The sequence below is a fragment of the Rhinoraja longicauda genome, chromosome 3 (genome assembly GCF_053455715.1).
Source record: "Rhinoraja longicauda isolate Sanriku21f chromosome 3, sRhiLon1.1, whole genome shotgun sequence".
Classification (NCBI taxonomy): Eukaryota; Metazoa; Chordata; class Chondrichthyes; order Rajiformes; family Arhynchobatidae; genus Rhinoraja; species Rhinoraja longicauda.
The window spans coordinates 74,398,853-74,421,675 of record NC_135955.1 but is presented as its reverse complement, the minus strand read 5'-3'; positions in this window follow the sequence as shown (position 1 = coordinate 74,421,675).

Below are 22,823 nucleotides of genomic sequence, written 5' to 3'. Positions count from 1 at the left end.
AGATTTTTTTGGAACAGGAAGATATGACAAGGATCCTATTTAATCCCTCTCAGTTGGTGAAGTGCAGTTTTTACCAAACCGATCAATTGCAAAGGGATTTAGATAGATCAGAAAGTTGAGTTGCTGTAGTTCACTTATTTACCCCATCCCACAGCTCAATCCGACCAGGAGAGCAGGGAAATGGCTGTTTATTGTGAAAGTGAGAAAACTGAAGCCTCAACTACTATACCAACAGTGCTAGAATGATTAACCACATACCATGCTGCTTAGGATGATATCAATCCATAAATCTTAATGTAACTCCTACATTTGCCATTACGACTAGGGTTGTCAACTGTCCCGTATTAGCCGGGACATCCCGTATTTTGGGCTAAATTAGTTTATCCTGTACGGGACCGCCCTTATTAGGCCAGGGGGCGGTGTAGGTCCAGACGCTGCTGGCCCCGACACTGTAAGTCCCGACAGTTTAGGTCCCGACGGTTTAGGTCCCGACCAGTGATGGAAATAGGGGGGTACGCAGGGGGACGGCGTTCCCCTAGTTTTCAATTTCCACTATTGGCGGTTGTGCAGCAGATAATAGAGCAGAACAAGATAGACCACTCGAGCCTAAAAAACATCGTACGTCACGCCACCATTTTAGTAGGCAGAAACTTGCAGAAACATTTAAAAAGAAAAATAACAAAAATCTGTGAGTTGATAGATGAGATATATTCTGCATTTTAATGGTATCATCACACATACTGTTCCCCCAAAACACTGACTACACTGCGAGAGGCATAGCGGACGGCGGGGTTTGCTTTCTAAAATGGCTCAGTTGCGGACTGCACTTCAGCTGAGATGATGTGGACGGATGGAGCGCTCTGCTCTCTCGGGCAGCAGCAAAGATACTAGAGGAGCAAGATGGACCACTCCGTTGAAATCACCTATACTGAAGTGTAGGACGCAACGGAGCGGAACGGCCGCCATTTTAGTAAGCAAAACCCGCCGTTCGCTCTGCCTATGCCAAGTTTCTGCCTACTAAAATGGCGCCATGACTTGCCACGGTTTTTCAGGTTGAGTGGTCCATCTTGCTCCTCTAGTATCTTTGGGCGGCAGAACGTAGCCCGGGGCGGGAGCAGGAGGCTGAGGGCCGGAGCTGGCGGTGAGGCCGGAGCGGCGGGGCCTGGGCCTGGACTGAGCCTGGAGTCCAGGGCCGGGGCCGGAACAGCGGGCAGCCAGTGGTGAGGCCTGGAGCTTGGGGCCCGGGGCCGGAGCAGCGGGCAGCGGTGAGGCCTGGAACCTAGGGCCCGGGGCTGGAGCAGCGGGCAGCGGTGAGGCCTGGAGCCCGGGGCCGGGGCTGGAGCAGCAGTGAGGCCTGGAGCCTGGGACCCGGGGCTGGAGCAGTGGGCAGCGGTTTGGCCTGGAGCCCGGGGCCGGGGCTTGAGCAGCAGTGAGGCCTGGAGCCTGGGGCCCGGGGCCAGAGCAGCGGGCAGCGGTGAGGCCTGGAGCTTGGGGCCCGGGGCTGGAGCAGCGGGCAGCAGTGAGGCCTGGAGCTTGGGGCCCGGGGCTGGAGCAGCGGGTAGCGGTGAGGCCTGGAGCGTGGGGCCCGGGGCTGGAGCAGCGGGCAGCGGTGAGGCCTGGAGACTGGGGCCCGGGGCTGGAGCAGTGGGCAGCAGTGAGGTCTGGAGCCTGGGACCCGGGGCTGGAGCAGCGGGCAGCGGTTTGGCCTGGAGCCCGGGGCCGGGGCTTGAGCAGCAGTGAGGCCTGGAGCCTGGGGCCCGGGGCCGGAGCAGCGGGCAGCGGTGAGGCCTGGAGCTTGGGGCCCGGGGCTGGAGCAGCGGGCAGCGGTGAGGCCTGGAGCTTGGGGCCCGGGGCTGGAGCAGCGGGTAGCGGTGAGGCCTGGAGCGTGGGGCCCAGGGCTGGAGCAGCGGGCAGCGGTGAGGCCTGGAGCCTGAGGCCCGGGGCTGGAGCAGTGGGCAGCAGTGAGGTCTGGAGCCTGGGGCCCGGGGCTGGAGCAGCGGTGAGGCCTGGAGCCTGGGGCCCGGGGCTGGAGCAGCGGTGAGGCCTGGAGCCCGGGGCCGGGGCTGGAGCAGTGGTGAGGCCTGGAGACCAGGGCCGGGGCTGGAGCAGCGGGCAGCGGTGAGGCCTGGAGCCCAGAGCTGGGGCAGCAGGTCCCACAGCGGGCAGCGGCAAGAGAGGAGGCGGCCTAGAGCGACGCCGGGTCTGGAGCCGGTGAGTGCGCCCCTACACCCAGACCCCAGACCACTAAATCGTGAGTGGTGAATATTTTATTGTGGTTGGTTTTATTTAGCAAAACAATAGTGCAAGTGGAAATATTTTATTATATATCATATCATAACAGTATAACAGATAACAGTATAACAGAGCTTTATTTGTCGTTCGGTACCGAAGTACCGAACGAAACTACATAGCAGTCACAGAAAAAAAAAAGAACACAAGACACATAACCCCAACACAAACGTCCATCACAGTGACTCCAAACACCCCCTCACTGTGATGGAGGCAACAAAACTTCCCCTCTCTTCCCCACGCCCACGGACAGACAGCTCGTCCCCGACCAACCCGCACAGTCCCCGCACCGGGCGCTGAAACGTCCCGCGGCCGAACCGGGCGATGAAAGGCCCGCGACCAAGCCTTGCGCAGCTAAGTCCCGTGGTCGAGCCGCACCGGGCACTGTTAAGTCCGCAGTCCAGCGATGAAAAGCCCCGCAGTCGAGCTGCACCGGGCGGTGTTCAGCTCCGCAGCCGAGCTGCACCGGGCACTGTTAAGTCCGCAGTCGAGCCGCACCAGCGATGAAAAGCCCCGCAGCCGAGCTGCACCGGGATGTTAAGCCCCGTAGCCGAGCTGCACCGGGCACTGTTGAGTCCAGCGGCCAAGCCGCAGCGGGATGTAAAGTCCAGCGGCCGAGCCGCACCGGGGTGTAAAGTCCAGCGGCCGAGCCGCAGCGGGTGATGTTAGGCCCCGCAGCCGAGCCGCAGCCCGCGCCGTGAGGAAGAGAAAAGCCCCCCCCCTCCCACACCCACACCCACCCCCACCCCCACCCCCACCACCCCCTCCCACACATACACAACCAAAAAAATATACAAAAACCATCCCAACACCGACACTCAACAAAAAAAAGACGGACAGACTGCTAGTCAGCCGCTGCCGTTAGGCGCCGCCACATATCATATCATATCATATATATACAGCGCGGAAACAGTTTGGCACTGTGCCAGTCACATCTTGAACTCAGTGTAGGTGGTGCTATAAATGAAGTTGCAGGTTTGAATCATTTTCAGATATTTTGTGATAAATTGTATTCCTTATATCAATAGAAAATAGACAATAGGTGCAGGAGGAGGCCATTCGGCCCTTCGAGCCATCACAGCCATTCAATATGATCATGGCTGATCATTCTCAATCAGTACCCCGTTCCTGCCTTCTCCCCATACCCCCTGACTCTGCTATCCTCCGCTATCATAGATCTCTTAAGAATCAGGATGAGTTAACTGCATGTGCTGAGGCTCTTCATTGTCAACTGTTGAAAATTGGTCGTGTTTTCAGTGTAAGATGGGTTGCTTCGTCTTACCGAACTATAAAGGCAATGTGGCAGTCTTATAAAGCTATTTGGGAGCATTTTGGAAAAGCACGCTGTGATGCTTCAAGATTTAGTGCAGAGAGAGCAAAGTACGAGGGGCTGAAAAAAGTATTAGAGTCATCAGCTTTCATAAATAATTTGGGCTTGTTGATGGACAATTTGCTAGAGTTATCTGAACTGTCACTTGAACTGCGGAACCGAAATTGTACACTTAGTAAAGCACATGAGGAAATTAAACGAACTATCAAGGTTCTTGAATGTCAAATAGAGAAGCCAGGAAAATTTTATACTCAAGTGGAGAAAGCAACAAGCCAGATGATATTTAATGGAATAAATTTGAGAGCTGTTAAAGTACCTACTATACATAGACAACAGTTTTTGAGGAGTTTGGTCAATAATATGAAATCCAGGCTGCTTGAATCTACAACAGCTTCCAATGATAAATGTAAAAAGTTAATTAACAAGTCAAAATATTTAGATATTAACAATATTCCAGAAGATTCACTTTTTACCTTTGGGGATAATGATGTAGAAGAAATGGCAGAACAATTTGGCTTAAATGGTCGGCTTTGTGTCAGAGCCTTCAGAGAATTCAAGGAATCTAAAGGGAAGATAGTTTCTACAGATTTTCAGCAGCTGGTAATGGCTGTAAATATAATTCTGGTATCAACAGCAGAATGTGAAAGAAGCTTCAGTGGCATGAATTTCTGCATGTCACCACAACGTGCAAGACTTCAAACTGATCATCTCTCAACTCTTCTATTTATTAAGTTGGTGGGACCTCCTCTGTCAAAATTCAACCCCAAAGAATATGTGAGGACATGGCTTCTTAGTGGCAGAAGGCGTGCTGAAGAAACGGCATGCAGAAAGAAAGAGGAGGTGACAGAAAAAAATGGAGATTATATACCATTATGGAACATTTTGTAATGTAAACAGAGAGAGAGAGAGAGAGAGAGAGAGAGAGAGAGAGAGAGAGAGAGAGAGAGAGAGAGAGATGCCAGAAAGCAGCTATGACATATAATACACAATAAACTATATTATAAATACACAATAAACAAGTTATGCATTCTTGTACTCTTACATGCTTATGACCGCACATAAAAAATCCCCCCCTTCCTTCCCAACCTTAGCCTCACGGACCTTAGAGTACCCCTAGTTCCTAAAACCCATTTCCATCACTGGTCCCGATACTGCCAGTCAGAATAAGACATCACGTTTGACACATACATCACGATAAACCAAACTAAGATATGGATTAATTCATTCTTTATCGAGAAACCACCAGTTATATAGTGTAGAAAATGAAATTTCCAAAAGTTTAAGAAAAGTTTTGTTACATTAAAAAAATTATGCCTTTCAAATCAAAAATTAATCTTCAGTCCACAACATCATCCAAAATCTTCTCTTCTGTGTGCTGATGTCGAATAAATGCATCTCCATATTTGTTCTTAAGCTGACATTTACATATTCTTCTGTCTGTTCCAGTCCTATGCTCATATATCCATCCAAACAAGCTAAAACACCTCGGTAATCCCCACCCGAGTTCAGTTTAACCACCACTGGCCGCACGATGATTTGTTTTAGAAAATCGCTGGGCGTTTGCTTTCGCAGGCTCATTTTGCGTCCTTCAGCCATTGCATGGTCCACTGATGGCTTGATTTGAACGTGACCCGGTCGGCTCCAAACCCCCTGCACCTGGAATCCGGAGGTTGTGTAGCAACCCGGCTCCTGGCCCAGGCGGCCGCCATTGGTGGAGCGGGAGCACCTGGCTGCTGGCTGAGTGAGGTCACGTGGGGCAAGGGGAGGTAATGTCACCTTGTCCCATATTTGGGAGTGAGGAAGTTGGCAACCCTAATTACGACCCAATATACCACACTGCTTTAAAATATGAATCAGTCCTGGACAATAGATGAACATATATAATGTGATTTCAATACATATGGTGCAATCATGTGAAATTCTCACTCTTCTGGATATCGTCAGTAGTAGAGATATTCTTGTTCCTGCTCCCACACTTGCTCCTGCTGCAAATAAGTCATCCTTCCCAGACTTTGTGTGCCTCTTTGTGTCTCAAGCTGATGTAAAATTCTCTCTTGTTCCACATTGACCATATTCTCTGGATTATCCCACACTGGGAACTTCTTCCCAGTCCAGTCTAGATCATTCCATCAGTGTGAAGGGACCAGGTTAAGTTGCTGGGGGTATGGATGCCAAGGCAGCACAGTGGTGCAGCGGTAGAGCTACTGCCTTACGGCGCCAGAGACCCGGGTTCGATCTTGACTAGGAGTTTGTATGTTCTACCCGTGACCTGGGTAGGTTTTCCCGGGGTGCTCCAGTTTCCTCCCACACTCCAAAAACGTACAGATTTGTATGTTAATTGGCTTGGTAAAATTGTAAATTGTCCCTAGTTTATGCAGAATAGTGTTAATGTGCAGGGATCGCCGGTCGGCGCAGACTTCGTGGGTCAAAGGGCCTGTTTCCACGCTCTTTCTCTAAACTAAACTAAACTACACTAAACCTTCAACATCGTGCTACATTTCAAAATGCCTCGATAGATTGCCAACATAATCAAAGACTTGTCTCACCACAGTCATTCCTTATTCTCTCCGCTCGCATCAGGCAGAAAATACTGAAAGTCAGTCTGAAGAAGGGTCTCAACCCGAAACTTCACCCTTCTATCCAGAGATGCTGCCTATCCCACTGAGTTATTCCAGCATTTTTTTCAATCTTCAGAAAATACAGAAACTTGAAATGGTGCACCACCAGGCTCAGGAACACTTTCTTCACCTCTGTTATCAGGCTTTTGAACGGTCCTTCCATAAGCTAGTGTCCTGTCCTATTCTCCTCGACTCCAATGCGGACATTTGGATTTTGTCCATGGAACGAATGCACTGCAATGCCGAGAGCTATGTTGTGCACTCCATATATTCCCCTTTGCTCTAACTATTGTACTTGAGTTTGAGTTGGTTGCATGGATGTATAGTATTTGATCTGATTGTTGAGCATGCTAGTCAAAGATTTTCACAGTACCTCAATACAAATGGTATTTATTCACAAAATTCTGGAGTAACTCAGCAGGTCAGGCAGCATCTCAGGAGAGAAAGAATGGGTGACGTTTCAGGTCAAGACCCTTCTTCAGTCTGAAGGAGGGTCTTGACCCGAAACGTCACCCATTCCTTCTCTCCTGAGATGCTGCCTGACCTGCTGAGTTACTCCAGCATTTTGTGAATAAATACCTTCGATTTGTACCAGCATCTGCAATTATTTTCTTTCAATACAAATGGTGATAATAATGTTAAACGTAAACCTAAACCTAAGCAGCTCCATTGCTGAGGACTGGGTTGTGTTCACCCCTTTGCTTGCTTAGATCAACAGCCAACTCTTTTGTCTTGCTGTTGGTATGCACTAGGTTGTTGTCCTGACAACATGATGCATGGTTCATGATCTCTTTCCTGTACTTTGGCCAACAACACAGATATCATCAGAAAATGTAAAGGTCAACTTGTAGTTGTACTTGGGCACACAGTCATAAGTGTACTGGAAGTAAAGCAAGACACTGAGCACACACCCTGAAGGGCACCAGTCGTGAGGGTGAGGGTGGAGGAGATGTTATGACCAATTCCTACCGACTGAGGTCTGCTGGTTAGGAAGTCCAAAAGCCAGCTGCAGGTGGAGAATGCAAACCAAGATGCAAATGTTTGAGAGATGAACTTATTCACGAGTATGGTGTTGGATGATGAACGAAGAAGCTCATCCAAACCAGGCGATGTTGTGTAAATATCAGAGCCAACTTGCATCAGAGGATGGTCTTGCTTGCTCATGAATTTAGGCATGTAAGTTTGTTAACGTACTTTACTTTCTCGGACATGGTTAATCTTTAAGTATACACGACGATTGCCTCTAGTATTCTATCGTAACTAAGATAACTGTAGTGTACCCCAACATTGTCATCTCCATTCTCTTCACCAGTACACTGTATATTACTCTTGCACTGATTTGTGGTATCATGTAATACATTCAGATGAGGAATGTAAGACAACATCTATTATTTGGACGGTTATCTCATAACTCAAGCTGTAGCATCATGCAACATAGCTGCTGTGATCAGCCGGTGATGGACTGGGCATTCACAACTTTTTGCAGTCTTTTCCGCTCCTGGACATTCAAGTTGCCAAACCAGGCCATGATGCAATCAGTCAATATGCTCTCTGCAGTACACCTGTAGATTAGCTAGGTTCAGGTGGGCTGAATAAAGGTGTTCCGCGAAACGATTGCCCAGTCTACATTTGGCCTCGCCGATGTATAAGAGTCCACATCTTGAACAACGGATACAGTAGATGAGCTTGGAGGAGGTGCAGGTGAACCTCTGCCTAACCTGAAAGGAAATAAGAAATGGACAATTGTATTAATAGAAAACAAGAAACTTGAAAGTAAGTATTTCTTTTTTAAATCATAATATTTTAAATTTAATATCTTTAGAACCTCTAGCAGCAGTTGACTCCACGCAGAAATGAGACTGACCGATTTACATTCCTCTCTTCAAAATGTTTTGCAATAAAACATATAAGCTGTAACATAGTAGCATTTTTCTCTGAAAACAAAACCAAAGGAAGCTGCCTGATCGGATTTATTCTATACTTTTGGACTCTTTCTGAATGCAGGTATTTAGAACTATTGCCGTATTTAATTGGAGTAGATTTTTTTCTCAGAGTTTGTGAATCTTTGATAATTCCTGCCCCAGAGAACTGAGAATGCTGATTAATCAAGCTTTCAAGTCTCAGTTAGAATTCCGGGAAATGAGGGAATCAAGGATTGAGGAGATCAAACGCGGAAGTGGAATTGAGGTAATTGATCAGATCAGCTATATTCTTATTGAACAGCAGATCTGGCTGAAGCAGCCGGTGGCCTGTGCAGCTCCCATATCTTCTGTTCTTACATCAAACACTCTGTAAAGGAAGGGTTGTGCAAACTGCAAAGTTGGTCCTGTTAGCCATAGTGCATCATAAATATGACGAACGGAAGTCACAAATTGAAAGAGCCTCTTACTGCACATGATGGCTGATCAGTCCAGCTTTAAATATTCAAGGCATGTTTCTGAATAAGACTTTTCTTGGATTTTTGAGATTTGAAAAAAAATAACAATGTTAAATACTTGAAAAAAAAATCTTTTAGCTTACCTTGATATATTTCCGTATTACTGAAACTAAGCATCTTAATATAGTCATCCATTGATTTCCTTTTCCTGAACAACTCGCTGAAGAAAACAATTTAATCTACAGTCAGCAGGATTGTGACACACTCAATGGTACCTTATCCAAAGAAAAACATTGCATTTATTATGGCTGGTCAAAGGTTTTTCACCGTACTGTCACGTTTTTCACACGTGACAGTAAACTGAACTGATGAGTGATTACAAAATTACCATCTGTCAGTCAAAACAGAATCACTTCTCAAATCTGGCTAAGGATGTAAATCCATGAGGAGGCATCCATGAACATTCGGCTGACCTTTACACGTCCAAGTTCCGTATCTAGATTTTTGTCAGGTGGAATTAGAGAGGATCAGTGCGTAAGTTTCCTAAATCTATATTGTGCATGCACTTTTAACTTCTATCATCTGGCCACCTGAGAGTCTCAGTGAGAGGTTTAGATCATTTTTATGGCTCGGTTTTCATTAGAATACTGAATAGATATTTTGCATATTCAATTTATCCTCGATTTTGTTACTTTAAATTTAAAAGGGTTTAGCAATTGATATCCTAATCCACTCAATTCCTCTTGCCTCGTGGGGTGCTTGAATGGTAATGTAATCATATCCATCTGATTAATCAGACTGAGCAGGAAGTGGGATCAGACTGCAGACTGCAGCCACACATACCAGCACAATGACAGCCCCATTAGGATAATAAGGCTGCCATTATTCTATTGAGATTTTAATGTCATTAATATGCCTGTCAGTTTCGTAAATTGCTGGAGCTGAAATATCACCTTTAATACTTTTATGATCAGAAACACCTATGACACATCCTCAAAATGTTAATGTCTTTTTACAATGCTTTATATTCCAACCCTAATTCTCTCCATGTTGATTTCATAATACTGTACTGTGAGCTCAATAACAGACCACAATAAAATCAGATTTTCAACATGTAAATCATTCGGGCAAATTCTTCAGGCATCATTCATCAGACTGATGCCTGAAGAAGGGTCTCGACCCGAAACGTCACCAGCATCCAGAGATGCTGCCTGTCCCGCTGAGTTACTCCAGCATTTTGTGTCTACCCTCTCTCAAATGCCAACATTTTATCTGAAAATGATTGCAATTCATTAAGGCTGTAGCCGTATCTGACCATAACAATTTAATTTTACATGTAAAGAGCCATATTCAGGAATCACTTATGAAATCTTCTTCTTAAGTGTCTGCATTGTATGGATAATAACTTTTAGGAACCAGGCTATCTTCCAGATCTATAGGTGCTGATCACCAAAGAACACATTGGCCTTGACTCCTCAGCATATACAATACAATACAATACAATACAATACAATACAATACAATATATCTTTATTGTCATTGTACAGGGTTACAACGAGATTGGGAATGCGCCTCCCATACGATGCAATAAATTAATTAGCTAGTCAGTATTAATTTAAACAACCCAATGAAACAAATTGGAACAGTTTTAAAACAGAATAAAGTGCAAGTAGATCTGTGTCGGTTCACTGTGCGATGTGACCATCCGGCTCAGCAGGACCGGTTCATAGCAGCTATGGCCCTGGGGATGAAGCTGTTCCTGAGTCTGGAGGTGCGGGCATAGAAGGCCTTGTATCATCTGCCCAATGGTAGAAATTCGAACAGACTGTTGCAGGGGTGTGAAGAGTCTTTGTGGATGCTGGTGGCTTTTCTGAGGCATCGTGTGTTGTAGATGCCCTCCAAGGCTGGTAGCTGTGTTCCGATGGTCCTCTGAGCTCTATGGACTACCCGCTGAAGAGCTTTCCTCTCTGCCTCCGTGCAGCTGAGGTACCACACAGGAATGCCATGTGTTAGGATGCTCTCTATGGTGCAGCAGTAGAATGTCGTCAGCAGCTGTTGGGGTAGACCAGACATTTTCAGTGTTCTTAGGTAGAACAGTCGTTGCTGTGCCTTCTTGACCAGCGCAGCAGTGTTTTTGGACCATGTTAGGTCCTCCGAAATGTGAGTGCCCAGAAACTTGAAGCTGGACACTCTCTCCACACTGTCCCCGTTGATAAAGATCGGGGCGTATTCCCCATTATGTGACCTACGGAAGTTGATGATCAGCTCCTTGGTCTTGGTGGTATTTAGGTACAGGTTGTTATCCGAGCACCAGTCCGCCAGGTTCTGCACCTCCGCTCTGTATTTTGTTTCATCACCGTTGGTGATCAGCCCGATCACAGCTGTGTCGTCTGCAAACTTGACAATGGTGTTGGTGTTGAATGCAGGAACACAGTCGTGTGTGAAGAGGGAGTAGAGCATGGGGCTCAGAACATAGCCCTGTGGTGTGCCGGTACTCAGAGTGATAGTGGAGGACAGGTGCGGGCCCATTCTCACTGCCTGCGGTCGCTCCAGCAGGAAGTCCAGGATCCAGTCACATAATGACGAGCTGAGGCCTAGCTGGTGGAGTTTGGTGATGAGCTTGGTAGGGATGACCGTGTTGAAGGCAGAGCTATAGTCAATGAATAGCATCCTCACGTACGTGCCCTGTCTCTCCAGGTGAGCCAGGACAGTGTGGAGCCAGAGAGATGGCATCCTCTGTGGATCTATTTGCCCTGTATGCAAATTGATGTGGGTCCAGTGAGTCTGGGATGCTGGATTTGATGTGTGAGAGGACCAGCTTCTCAAAGCACTTCATGACTATAGGAGTTAGGGCAACCAGACGGTAGTCGTTCAGGTTGGAGATCTTTGCTTTTTTCGGCACCGGCACTATGGTAGCCGACCTCGGGCACTTGGGGACCTTAGCCAGAGATAATGACAGGTTAAAGATCCTGGTGAATACCTCAGCCAACTGTTCAGCACAGTCCTTAAGTACCCTTCCTTGAACTCCATCCGGGCCTGCAGCCTTGCGTGGGTTGACCCTTTGCAGAGTGCGTTGTACTTCCTGTGTGCTCAGTTGCAAGACCTGTCTCTCCGCCTTGGCTGTGGTTCTTCCACTCAAGGTGGTGTTGCCAGTTTCGAAGCGGGCAAAGAAGGTGTTTAGCTCGTTGGTTAGTGTGATATCGCTGTGGGGGCAGGCAGGGCTGCTCTTGTAGCCAGTGATGTCCCTGACACCCTGCCACATACTTCTGGTGTCCGTGGTATTGAAGTGGTCTTCCACCCGTTGCCTGTGGGTGTCTTTGGCTCTTTTAATACCTTTGTTCAGGTTTGACCTGGCAACACTGTATGCTGAAGTGTCACCAGATTTAAAGGCATTGTTGCTTGCCCTCAACAGGTTCTGTACCTCCTTATTCATCCAGGGTTTCCGGTTTGGGAACATCTTTATTTCCTTGTCCTCCGTGACATTCTCCACACAGCAGTTGATGTAGGAGAGCACAGTGGATGTGTATACCTCTGAACCGCAGGTCGCCTGTTGTGCAAACAGGTCCCAGTCGGTGCGATCAAAGCAGTCCTGGAGTTGTTGGGTGGCCTCCTCGGGCCATATTTTGACCGTCTTTATTGTAGGTTTGGTCTTGCGGATGAGGGGTTTGTATGCGGGCAGTAGAAGCAGTGAGAGGTGATCGGATTGTCCCAGAGGTGGGCAGGGGAGAGCTCTGTAGGCGTCCTTTATGTTGGTATACACCTTATCCAGCGTGTTTGAGCCCCTGGTAGGGCACTGCACTGCACGTGCTGGTGGAATTTGTGGAGTGCGGCTCGTAGGCCCCTTGCAGAACTGATGAAGAAGGAAGATGTCTCAGAAGCACTGATGTGGAAAGTAGTATCATCAGAACAAATGCAACAAAGCTACAGAAACTGGGAGAATGAATAGAGTTGTTACAGGAAGCAGGGTGGAAGGTGATGCTGTATGACCCAGCAGGTTTGAATTGCACATACTTGCTGACCTATACCCTGAGGTAGCAACAGTGAATAGGGAAAGGGAAGAGTGGGCGGCACGGTAGCGCAGCGGTAGAGTTGCTGCTTTACAGCGAATGCAGCGCCGGAGACTCAGGTTCGATCCTGACTACGGGTGCTGCACTGTAAGGAGTTTGTACGTTCTCCCCGTGACCTGCGTGGGTTTTCTCCGAGATCTTCGGTTTCCTCCCACACTCCAAAGATGTACAGGTATGTAGGTTAATTGGCTGGGTAAATGTAAAAATTGTCCCTAGTGGGTGTAGGATAGTGTTAATGTACGGGGATCGCTGGGCGGCACGGACTTGGTGGGCCGAAAAGGCCTGTTTCCGGCTGTAGATATATGATATGATATGATAATGATGGAATAGGCGAACACAGGAGCAGCATGGAAATGGGCAGCAAATGTGGTGGAACGTTTGAATTCTGGACAAGAGGAGGAAGCATCAAGTCAAGTCAAGTCAAGTCAATTTTATTTGTATAGCACATTTAAAAACAATCCACGTTGACCAAAGTGCTGTACATCTGATTAGGAAAAAAAAAAAAGAAACATACAGTGGCAAAGCAGTCATCAAGTGACAGGAAAAGGAGATGATAGATGAAGTCTGAGTAGGACTCACACAAGGACTGTTCCACTTATCTCACAAAGACAAGCATAGCTTGGACCCATGTGAGATGGGTAATAAGTAAAGGACTTGCCAGAAACAGCATTGCAACTTGAGATAAGGAGATGAGGTTTGCAACTTTGCAATGACAGTTGGTTTCCATGAATCTCATTTGAGTGAGTGTTTTAATTTCCGGTAGCTTCAATTAAACAAAAAAGTCTGCACAATCTGCATTGCAATTCTGCCATCCAATTGTTAATTAAAGTACTAATAAAAAAAGATGAAGTTAACACCAAAGGACAGCAAGCAATTAGGAAAGGAAACAATCGTTTAAATTTTAATTCAAGCTGGTTGCAATATAAGAGGAGGGGTGGCTTGGTGTAATTATACAAGGTTCAGATGAACCTACATATGGAATTATGTATATAATTTTGGTCTACTTACCCAAGGAAAGATATACTTGACTTGGAAGGGGTGAAATATAAGTTCACTAGAATCTCTGAAATTTGAAAAGATTATACATGTAAAATTTTACTTGTCCCTATTCAGCCTCTGTCGTTATTTCCACCCTTCCCTACCTGACCCAATCTACCAATCAACTCCTGCTCCCCCGGATCCATCTATCACTTTCCAGCTCTTCCCCCATTCCCTCCCCATCACCTCTTAATCCCCGCTCCACTCTTTCAGTTCAGATGAATGATCTGGACCAGAAATGTCGAGTGTCTATTTCGCGCCACTGATGCTGTTTGCATTGCTGAGTTCCTCCAGCAGCTTGCCTTTCGCCACAGATTCCAGTGTCTGCAGTGTCCTGTGTTGTCAAAACTTAACAATGGAAGAGTAGATCTCAGTATCTCTGGCTTGAGAATCTAGAATTAGTGGATTCTAGCATCTAGTGTCTAGAATATAACGCATTAGTTTTTAATACTGGGTTGTTGAGAAATATATTCGCTCAGACGATTCTGTATCTTTGGAATATTTCGCTCTAGAGTTTAGTTTTAGTTTAGCTTAGTTTAGACATAAAGCATGGAAATGTGCAGGAAGGAACTGCAGAAGCTGGTTTACACCGAAGATAGACACAAAATGCTGGGGTAACCCTTCGCCTCACCAAACCTGCATCGACCAACGATCATCCGTATACTAGTTCTATCCTACGCACTAGGGACAATTTGCAGGGGCCATTTAATCTATAAACCTGCACGTCTTTGAAATGTGGGAGGAAATCGGAGCACTCAGAGAAAACCCACATGGTTACAATGGAGAATGTACAAACTCCATACAGACAGCACCTGTAGTCATGATCAAACCTGGGTCTGTGGCGCTGTGAGGCAGCCACTCTACTGCTACGCCATTGTGCTGCCCAGAGGACACTGAAGAATGAAGACTATTCAAATTGAGATAGACAGATTTTTTGGGCATAGCAAATTCAAATGATATGCAGGTATTTCACAGAATTGGAGGCAGAAAATTAGCCATGTACTTACATAATGATGCAGCAAACTTGAGGAGCTATGAAGTTTACACATGCTCCTTGGTGTTACTAGAAAATGTAAGTTAAAATAAATACAACAAAAAATAAAATAATCCACCATATCCCAATTCCTCTCAATTTCACCCAACCACTGACACCTCTACCGTATAGCAATCCTTGAAAAACCTTGAGGTAAGTTTACAACTTTTCAGTATATAATATAAAAAGCAAATTGTTGTGGTACAAAGGCTGGACAGGTAAAGCCATACAGAATGGAAACAGGCCCTTCAGCCTAACTCTTCCATGCTGACCAAGATGCCCCATCTAAACTAATCCCATTTGCCCATGTTTGGCCCATAACCCTCTAACTGTTCCTATCCAGGTACCTGTCCAACTGTCTTTTGAATGCAGTTATATTCCCTGCCTCAGGTACCTCCTCTGGCAGCTCGTTCCATATACTCACCACCCTCTGAGTGAAGATAGCAGAACCTGAGCCTCAAATATCGCCACAACTTTCACATCATGACGTATCATAACTGAAATGAGCACAACACCAAATTGCAGAATGAAACGTTGCAGAAAAAAAAAAACTTGAGATGAATAGAAATGATTTAATGTGTAATGGTTATGATCTACTGTAATGGGAAGCATCCATGTGATGGAGGTGAAGAGACAACAGACCTGAGATGTGCAATATGGTTTAAGTAGAATCGTTTGCCAAAAACACTGGTGATGGATGATCCGTGTATCCTCATTGAGCTTTCCTTTGTCCTGAAGAATTTCGAATGACTACCCAAAGGCATGAAATGATTGCAGGAAAAAGATACAACTATTTCATTTATTTTTGAAATATTGCTGCCTGATATACTTTCAGTCATAGGCTTTAAAATTATACTTTGAATTTTTAAAAAAATTATGGTCTTAAAAGGGATTTTGATGTTTGTAGAATAACACATTAATACACTTTTATAAATAAATAGAATAATATTTAGAATATAATTGTTAATTCTTCAAATGTAAAAATATATCTACACAGATTATATGTATCTTTTTACTTGGACAAATATACACACAAAGCATAATGGTGAATTAGTGATGTTCAGGGTGAAAGGATTAAAATATCTCATGGCATAGAAAAAATCATCATACGATCATAAGTGATAGGAGCAGAATAAGGCCATTCAGCCCATCAAGTCTACTCTACCATTCAATCATGGCTGATCTATCTCTCCCTCCTAACCCCATTCTCTTGCCTTCTCCTCATAATGTCTGACTCCCTTGCTAATCAATGTACAGTATTTTTGACAAAGAGAGTGAATCTACTAAATAAGAGGATTCCACTGCCAGGCCTGCTAACAAGTGAGCCCAGGAACTGAATTGGGAGATTATAGGTTGAATAGGAGGGGGGGGAATCGGATGGAAAGCAGTGAATCTCATGAATGATACAACTCACAGAGAGCAGAATAGGAAAATGCACAGCAAAACTGCAGAAATCTTGAACTTCATGGTCTAGAGTGAAATGACAGACTGATTAGGAAAGGTATATGAAGAAGTCAAGAAAAGAAGAAGGAAAGACATCTCATAAGCATACATGACTTTAATCTTCCTTTGTTCCTTATCCTTTTAACATGGATAGAGAGAGAAAATATAGAACTGGAAAGGCAAAATTTATTGCAGAATAGGCTACAAAAATGTCATCTTAAAATTCTTTCTGTGCGATAATGATGTATATCATCAGCAGGTGAGAACGCAGCTGCAAAAAAAGAGAAATTGAGTTAATGTGACAGGTCAATGACCTTTCATTAGTGGGCTTCACTTCAACAACGTGGGCCTCTAAGGTTTTGAGCTCTCACCTTCCTGTAATCAGTCACAGAAATAATTTAGTATTGGTGTCCATCCCAAGAGATATCAGACCTTCCTGACATTCAGAATACTGTGGTGCAGCCCAATTCACAAAATCTCAGTATTCTCCCAAACTAACTGGGATTGCAATTGATGTAATATTGAATCCTGAGCTGATTTACTAACCTCATAATCAGAGGTTGAGGGGGGACCTGATAGAAGTATGTAAAATTATGAGAGGCATAGGAAAGGCTAGATAGGCAGTCAGAACCTTTATCCCAGAGTGGAAATATCAAAGACTAGAGAAAGCTTTTCCCTAAGATCATTCAATTGCATTTCCAGAACATTTGCGACATCTTCTCAATATTAGTTCCTCCAGTGCTGATGTAGGTATCTTCAAATGCAAATTTCCAATCACAGAATCAAGTACTGTGGTAATGTTCTTGTTAGTATTTCCTACATAGGCTAAAAACACTCCAATTATCCACTACCCATGTGCTGCAATACACAATTATGACTGGAATACCTGTTGATTCATCATTTTTTATGGGCTCACCTTTTAGTTTAAACATAGAAACATAGATAATAGGCGCAGGAGGAGGCCATTAGGCCCTTCGAGCCAGCACTGCCATTCATTGTGATCATGACTGATCATCCACAATCAGTAATCTGTGCCTGCCTTCTCCTCATATCCCTTGATTCCGCTAGCTCCAAGAGATCCATCTAACTCTCTTTTAAATTAATCCAGTGAATTGACCTCCACTGCCTTCTGTGGGAGAGAATTCCACAAATTCACAACTCTGGGTGAAAAAGGTTTTTCTCATCTCAGTTTTAAATGGCCTCCCCTTTATTCTTGGACTGTGGCCCCTGGTTCTGGACTCCCCCAACATTGGGAAAAAATTTCCTGCCTCTAGCTTGTCCAGTCCTTTTATAATTTTATATCTTTCTATAAGATCCCCTCTCATCCTTCTAAATTCCAGTGAATACAAGCCCAGTCTTTCCAATCTTTCCTCATATGACATTCCTGCCATCCTGGGGATTAACCTTGTGAACCTACGCTGCACTCCCTCAATAGCAAAGATGTCCTTCCTCAAATTAGGAGACCAAAACTGCACACAATACTCCAGATGTAGTCTCACCAGGGCCCTGTACAATTGCAGAAAGACCTCTTTACTCCTAAACTTAAATCCTCTTGTTATGAAGGCCAACATGCCATTAGCTTTCTTTACTGCCTGTTGTACCTGCATGTTTACTTTCAGTGACTGGTGTACAAGTACATCCAGGTCTCGTTGAACTTCCCTTTTCCATAATCTGACACCATTCAGATAATAATCTGCCTCCTTGTTCTTCAAGTCAAGTCAAATCAATTTTATTTGTATAGCACATTTAAAAATAACCCACGTTGACCAAAGTGCTGTACATCTGATTAGGTACTAAGGAAAAAAATGAAACATGCAGTAGCACGCAAACAGTTCACAGCACCTCCTCAATGAGCCTCAAACGCTAGGGAGTAGAAATAGGTTTTGAGCCTGGACTTAAAGGAGTCGATGGAGGGGGCAGTTCTGATGGGGAGAGGGATGCTGTTCCACAGTCTAGGAGCTGCAACCGCAAAAGCGCGGTCACCCCTGAGCTTAAGCCTAGACCGCGGGATAGCGAGTAGCCCCAAGTCGGCCGATCTGAGGGACCTGGAGTTAGAGAGGTGGGTTAGAAGATTTTTGATGTAGGGGGGGGAATGTCCATTTAGGGCTTTATACGTGAATAGGAGGAGCTTGAAGTTGATTCTGTACCGTACAGGGAGCCAGTGGAGAGAGGCCAGAATCGGGGTGATGTGGTCCCTTTCACGGGTACCCGTCAGGAGTCTCGCTGCGGCGTTTTGGACCAGTTGCAGGCGGGACAGGGAAGATTGGCTGATCCCAGTGTATAGGGAGTTGCAGTAGTCTAGGCGGGAGGAAATGAAAGCGTGAATGATTTTTTCTATGTCGTCGAATTGGAGGAAAGGTTTGATTTTAGCTATGGTACGAAGTTGGAAGAAGCTGGCTTTTACCACAGTGTTGACTTGCTTATCAAATTTTAATGCAGAGTCAAATATCATGCTGAGGTTTTTGACATGCGGTTTGACTAGGCAGGATAGGCTTCCAAGACTGCCTGTTATCGATTTGATGGAGTCGGGGGGGCCGAATAGGATGACCTCAGACTTGCTCTCATTTAATTGGAGGAAGTTCTGTGCCATCCAACATTTTATGTCCTCAAGGCAGTGTAAGAGGCTGTTTAAATTTGACTGGTTGTTGGGTTTCAGGGGGAGGTAAAGCTGAGTGTCATCGGCATAGCAGTGGAAAGAAATGCCGCCAAAGTGGATAACCTCACATTTATCTACATTATACTGCGTCTGCCATGCATCTGCCCCCTCATTCAACCTGTTCAAGTCACCCTGCAACCTCCTAGTATCCTCTTCACAGTTCACACTGCCACCCAGCTTTGTGTCATCTGCACATTTGCTAGTGTTACTTTTAATTCCATCATCTAAATCATTTATATATATTGTAAATAGTTGCGGTCCCAGCACCGAGCCTTGTAGCACTCCACTCGCCACTGCCTGCCATTCTGACAGGGACCCATTTATTACTACTCTTTGCTTCCTGTCTGCCAACTAATTCTCTATCCATGTCAATATCCTACCCCCAATACCATGTGCACTAATTTTGCCCACTAATCTCCTGTGTGGGACCTTATCAAAGGCTTAATCTATAGAACATTGGAAAATGATCACCAATGTATCCATGATTTCTTAAGCCACCTCCTTGAGTACCATGGGATGCAGACCATCAAGCCCTGGGGATTTATCAGCATTCAGTCTCATCAGTCTACCCAATACTATTTCTCGCCTAATGCAAATTTCTTTCAGTTCCTCTGTCACCCTAGATCCTCCGTCCTCTCGTACATCTGGGAGATTGTTTGTGGCTTCCTTAGTGAAGACAGAACCAAAGTACCCGTTCAACTCTTCTGCCATTTCCTTGTTCCTCATAATAATTTCACCTGTTTCTGCCTTCAAGGGACCCACATTTGTTTTTACTAATCCTTTTTCTCTTACCATACCCTAAAGAAGCTTTTACTATCCTTCTTTATATTCTTGGCGAGCTTACCTTCGTACTTCATCTTTTCACCCCATATTGCCCTTTTTGTTACCTTCTGATGTCCTGTGGAAGTTCCCCAATCCCCTGGCTTCCCGCTACTCTTTGTTTTGTTATACTTTCAATTCTTTTAGTTTTATACCGTCCCTAACTTTCCTTTTCAGCCACAGTTGCCTCTTACTCCCTTTAGAATCTTTCTTCCTTTTAGTTTTTAATTTTAATTTTATAGAGTCCACACCAATCAGTGATCCCCGCACTATCCTATACACACTAGGGACAATTTACACTTATACCAAGCCACTCTTACCCACGTACCTGTACGTCTTTGGAGTGTGAGAGGAATCCGAAGATCTCGGAGAAACCCATGCGGTCACGGGGAGAACATACAGACTCCATACAGACAGCACCCGTAGTCGGGAACAAACCCAGGTCTCCATTGCTACAAGCGCTGTAAGGCAGCAACTCTACCATTGCCCACCTCTCCACAATATTAAATTTAAAATATTTAATTTCTCTATTTTTTGACATTTCCACTCTGGGATAACGATTCTGACTGTCTACCCTATCTACGTCTCTCATTATTTTATATACTTGTATCAGGTCTTCCCTCAACCTTGGGTCTTGACCTGAAACATCAACTTACAACTTTTACATCCACAAATTTGACCCTCTGAGTTTTTCTTGCGGGTCTATTTTTGTTCCAGATTCCAGAATATGCAATCTCTTTTGTCTTAATGCCACTCTCTCTTAAATGCTAGTTACTGGAGAGCACCAGTTAATGAAGTGCAAGATAACCAAACAATATACACTGATCTTTCAACTTCCACCATCCCCAATTGGAGACAGATTTGTATTCAGGAGATGAGTTGGGTTTTAAGGGAAGTGAAGGGGGTTGGAGAAACAGTAGAAGTCGCCTATTATCAAGAGGTGTGTTGTGGGGGGACTTTAGTTAAGTTTGGTTTCGAGATACAGTGTGGAAACAGGCCCTTCGGCTCACCGATCACCCGTACACCAGTTCTATGTTATTCCACTTTCACATCCTACACACGAGGGGCAGCATACTAAAACCAATTAACCGACTAACCTGCATGTCTTTGGAACGTGGGAGGGAAATGGAGCACCAGGAGAAAACCCACGTCACCATAGAGAGAATGTACAAACTCCTCACAGATAACTCCACCTGAGGGAGGCACGGTGGCGCAGCAGTAGAGTTGCTGCCTTACAGCGAATGCAGCGCCGGAGACTCAGGTTCGATCCTGACTACGGGCGCCGTCTGTACAGAGTTTGTACGTTCTCCCCGTGACCTGCGTGGGTTTTCTCCGAGACCTTCGGTTTCCTCCCACACTCCAAAGACGTACAGGTATGTAGGTTAATTGGCTGGGCAAATGTAAAAATTGTCCCTAGTGGGTGTAGGATAGTGTTAGTGTGCGGGGATCGCTGGGTGGCGCGGACCCGGTGGGCCGCAGGGCCTGTTTCTGCGCTGTATCTCTAAATCTAAATCTAGTCAGGATCGAACCTGGATCTCAGAAGCTGTGAGGCTGCAGGTCTATCGCTGTACCGCTGTGCCGCCCTTGCCGTCAGGAAGAAAAGTGTTGGGGAACGGACATGTACTCAGTAATTAGGTTGGGTCCACCGTAGGTCAAATAGCTCTCAGAATACTGAGCAACACCTAGAATTTGATATTAATGTATGAAAATAACCAGGACTCAGAGAGGTTTGGACCAATTCTGTATCAAAGCAAACAAAATGTTTTGGTCCTCAGAAATACTTTTGCACCTCCAGTATTGTGTCTAATCAACCTCGCCACATGAAGTTTTACTTCAATTTTCTGATTTCAACCCTGATAACCAAGGCTTCAGCTTCCAAAGCATCACACTCTGGAATTTCCTCACCGATGGTCCCTATTTACTTTAGAGTCCTCCTTTAAACGTTGCTGCTTTCACCAGTCATTTAGTCACCTGCTCTAATATCCTGTTGTCCCTCCGGGGGCTTCCAGCTGCAGAAGAATGTGGGGATTTCAGGCTTTTCCTACACTTACATTGCCAGAACAAGAGGGTCTGAGCTATAGGGAGAGGTTGAGCAGGCTCAGACTCTATTCCCTGGACCGCAGGCAGATGAGGGGTGATCTTACAGAGGTGTATAAAATCATGAGAGGAATAGATCGGGTAGACGCCCAGAGTCTCGCCCAGGGCGGGGGAATCGAGAACCAGAGGACATAGGTTTAAGGTGAAGAGGGAAAGATTTTATAAAAATCTAAGGGGTAACTTTTTCACACAAAGGGTGCTGGGTGTATGGAATGAGCTGTTGGAGGAGGTAGTTGAGTCAGAGACAATTGCAACGTTTAAGAAGCAATTAGACAGGTACATGGATAGGACAGGTTTAGAGGGATATGTGCCAAACGCAGACAAGTGAGACTAGTGTAGATGGAACATGTTGGCTCGGTGTGGGCAAGAAGGTCCTGTTTCCACACTGTATCACTCAAAGACTCTATAACTGGTGTCTGAAGCCTGTTGGTTTCAGAGCTAGCTAAATGTGAGAAGTTCCCAGGTGTGGCTCTCTGACAGTACGTACAGAGGTGGCAGCTAACCACTATGATCTCAGGAGATTAATCAACATCAAAACATTTCAAGTGAGTCAAAGGTCAAGAATATTTAATTGTCATACGCATTAGGCCGAGAACAATGACATTGTTACATGCTGCAACTTTACAGGTACATGAACCCAACGCAACAGCAAATATACCACAAACAATAATGCAACAATTTTTTAATATACACATTAATCAGGCCATCAAAGTGCAAACCAGAGTACATAATATTACCTTATGCAGAGTCCGTTGTAGTTTGGTGGTGAGGTTGGGTTGTGGTTAGGGTGGCGCAGTGTAGATGAGTGATGGGAATAAGCTTTTCTTGGACCTGGAGGTAATGATTGGCTGTTGTACCTTCTTCCCAATGGTAGCAGAGATTTGAGAGCATGGCCGGGCTGGTGTGGGTCTTTGATGATATTAGTTGCCTTCATTAAGTAGCACTTCCTGGAGATCATTTTGATGGTGGGGGGTGGTCAATGCAGGCAATGTCCACCACTTTCTACAGCCGTCTTCATTCACGGGCATTCAAGTTGCTGAACCAAACTGTGTTGCA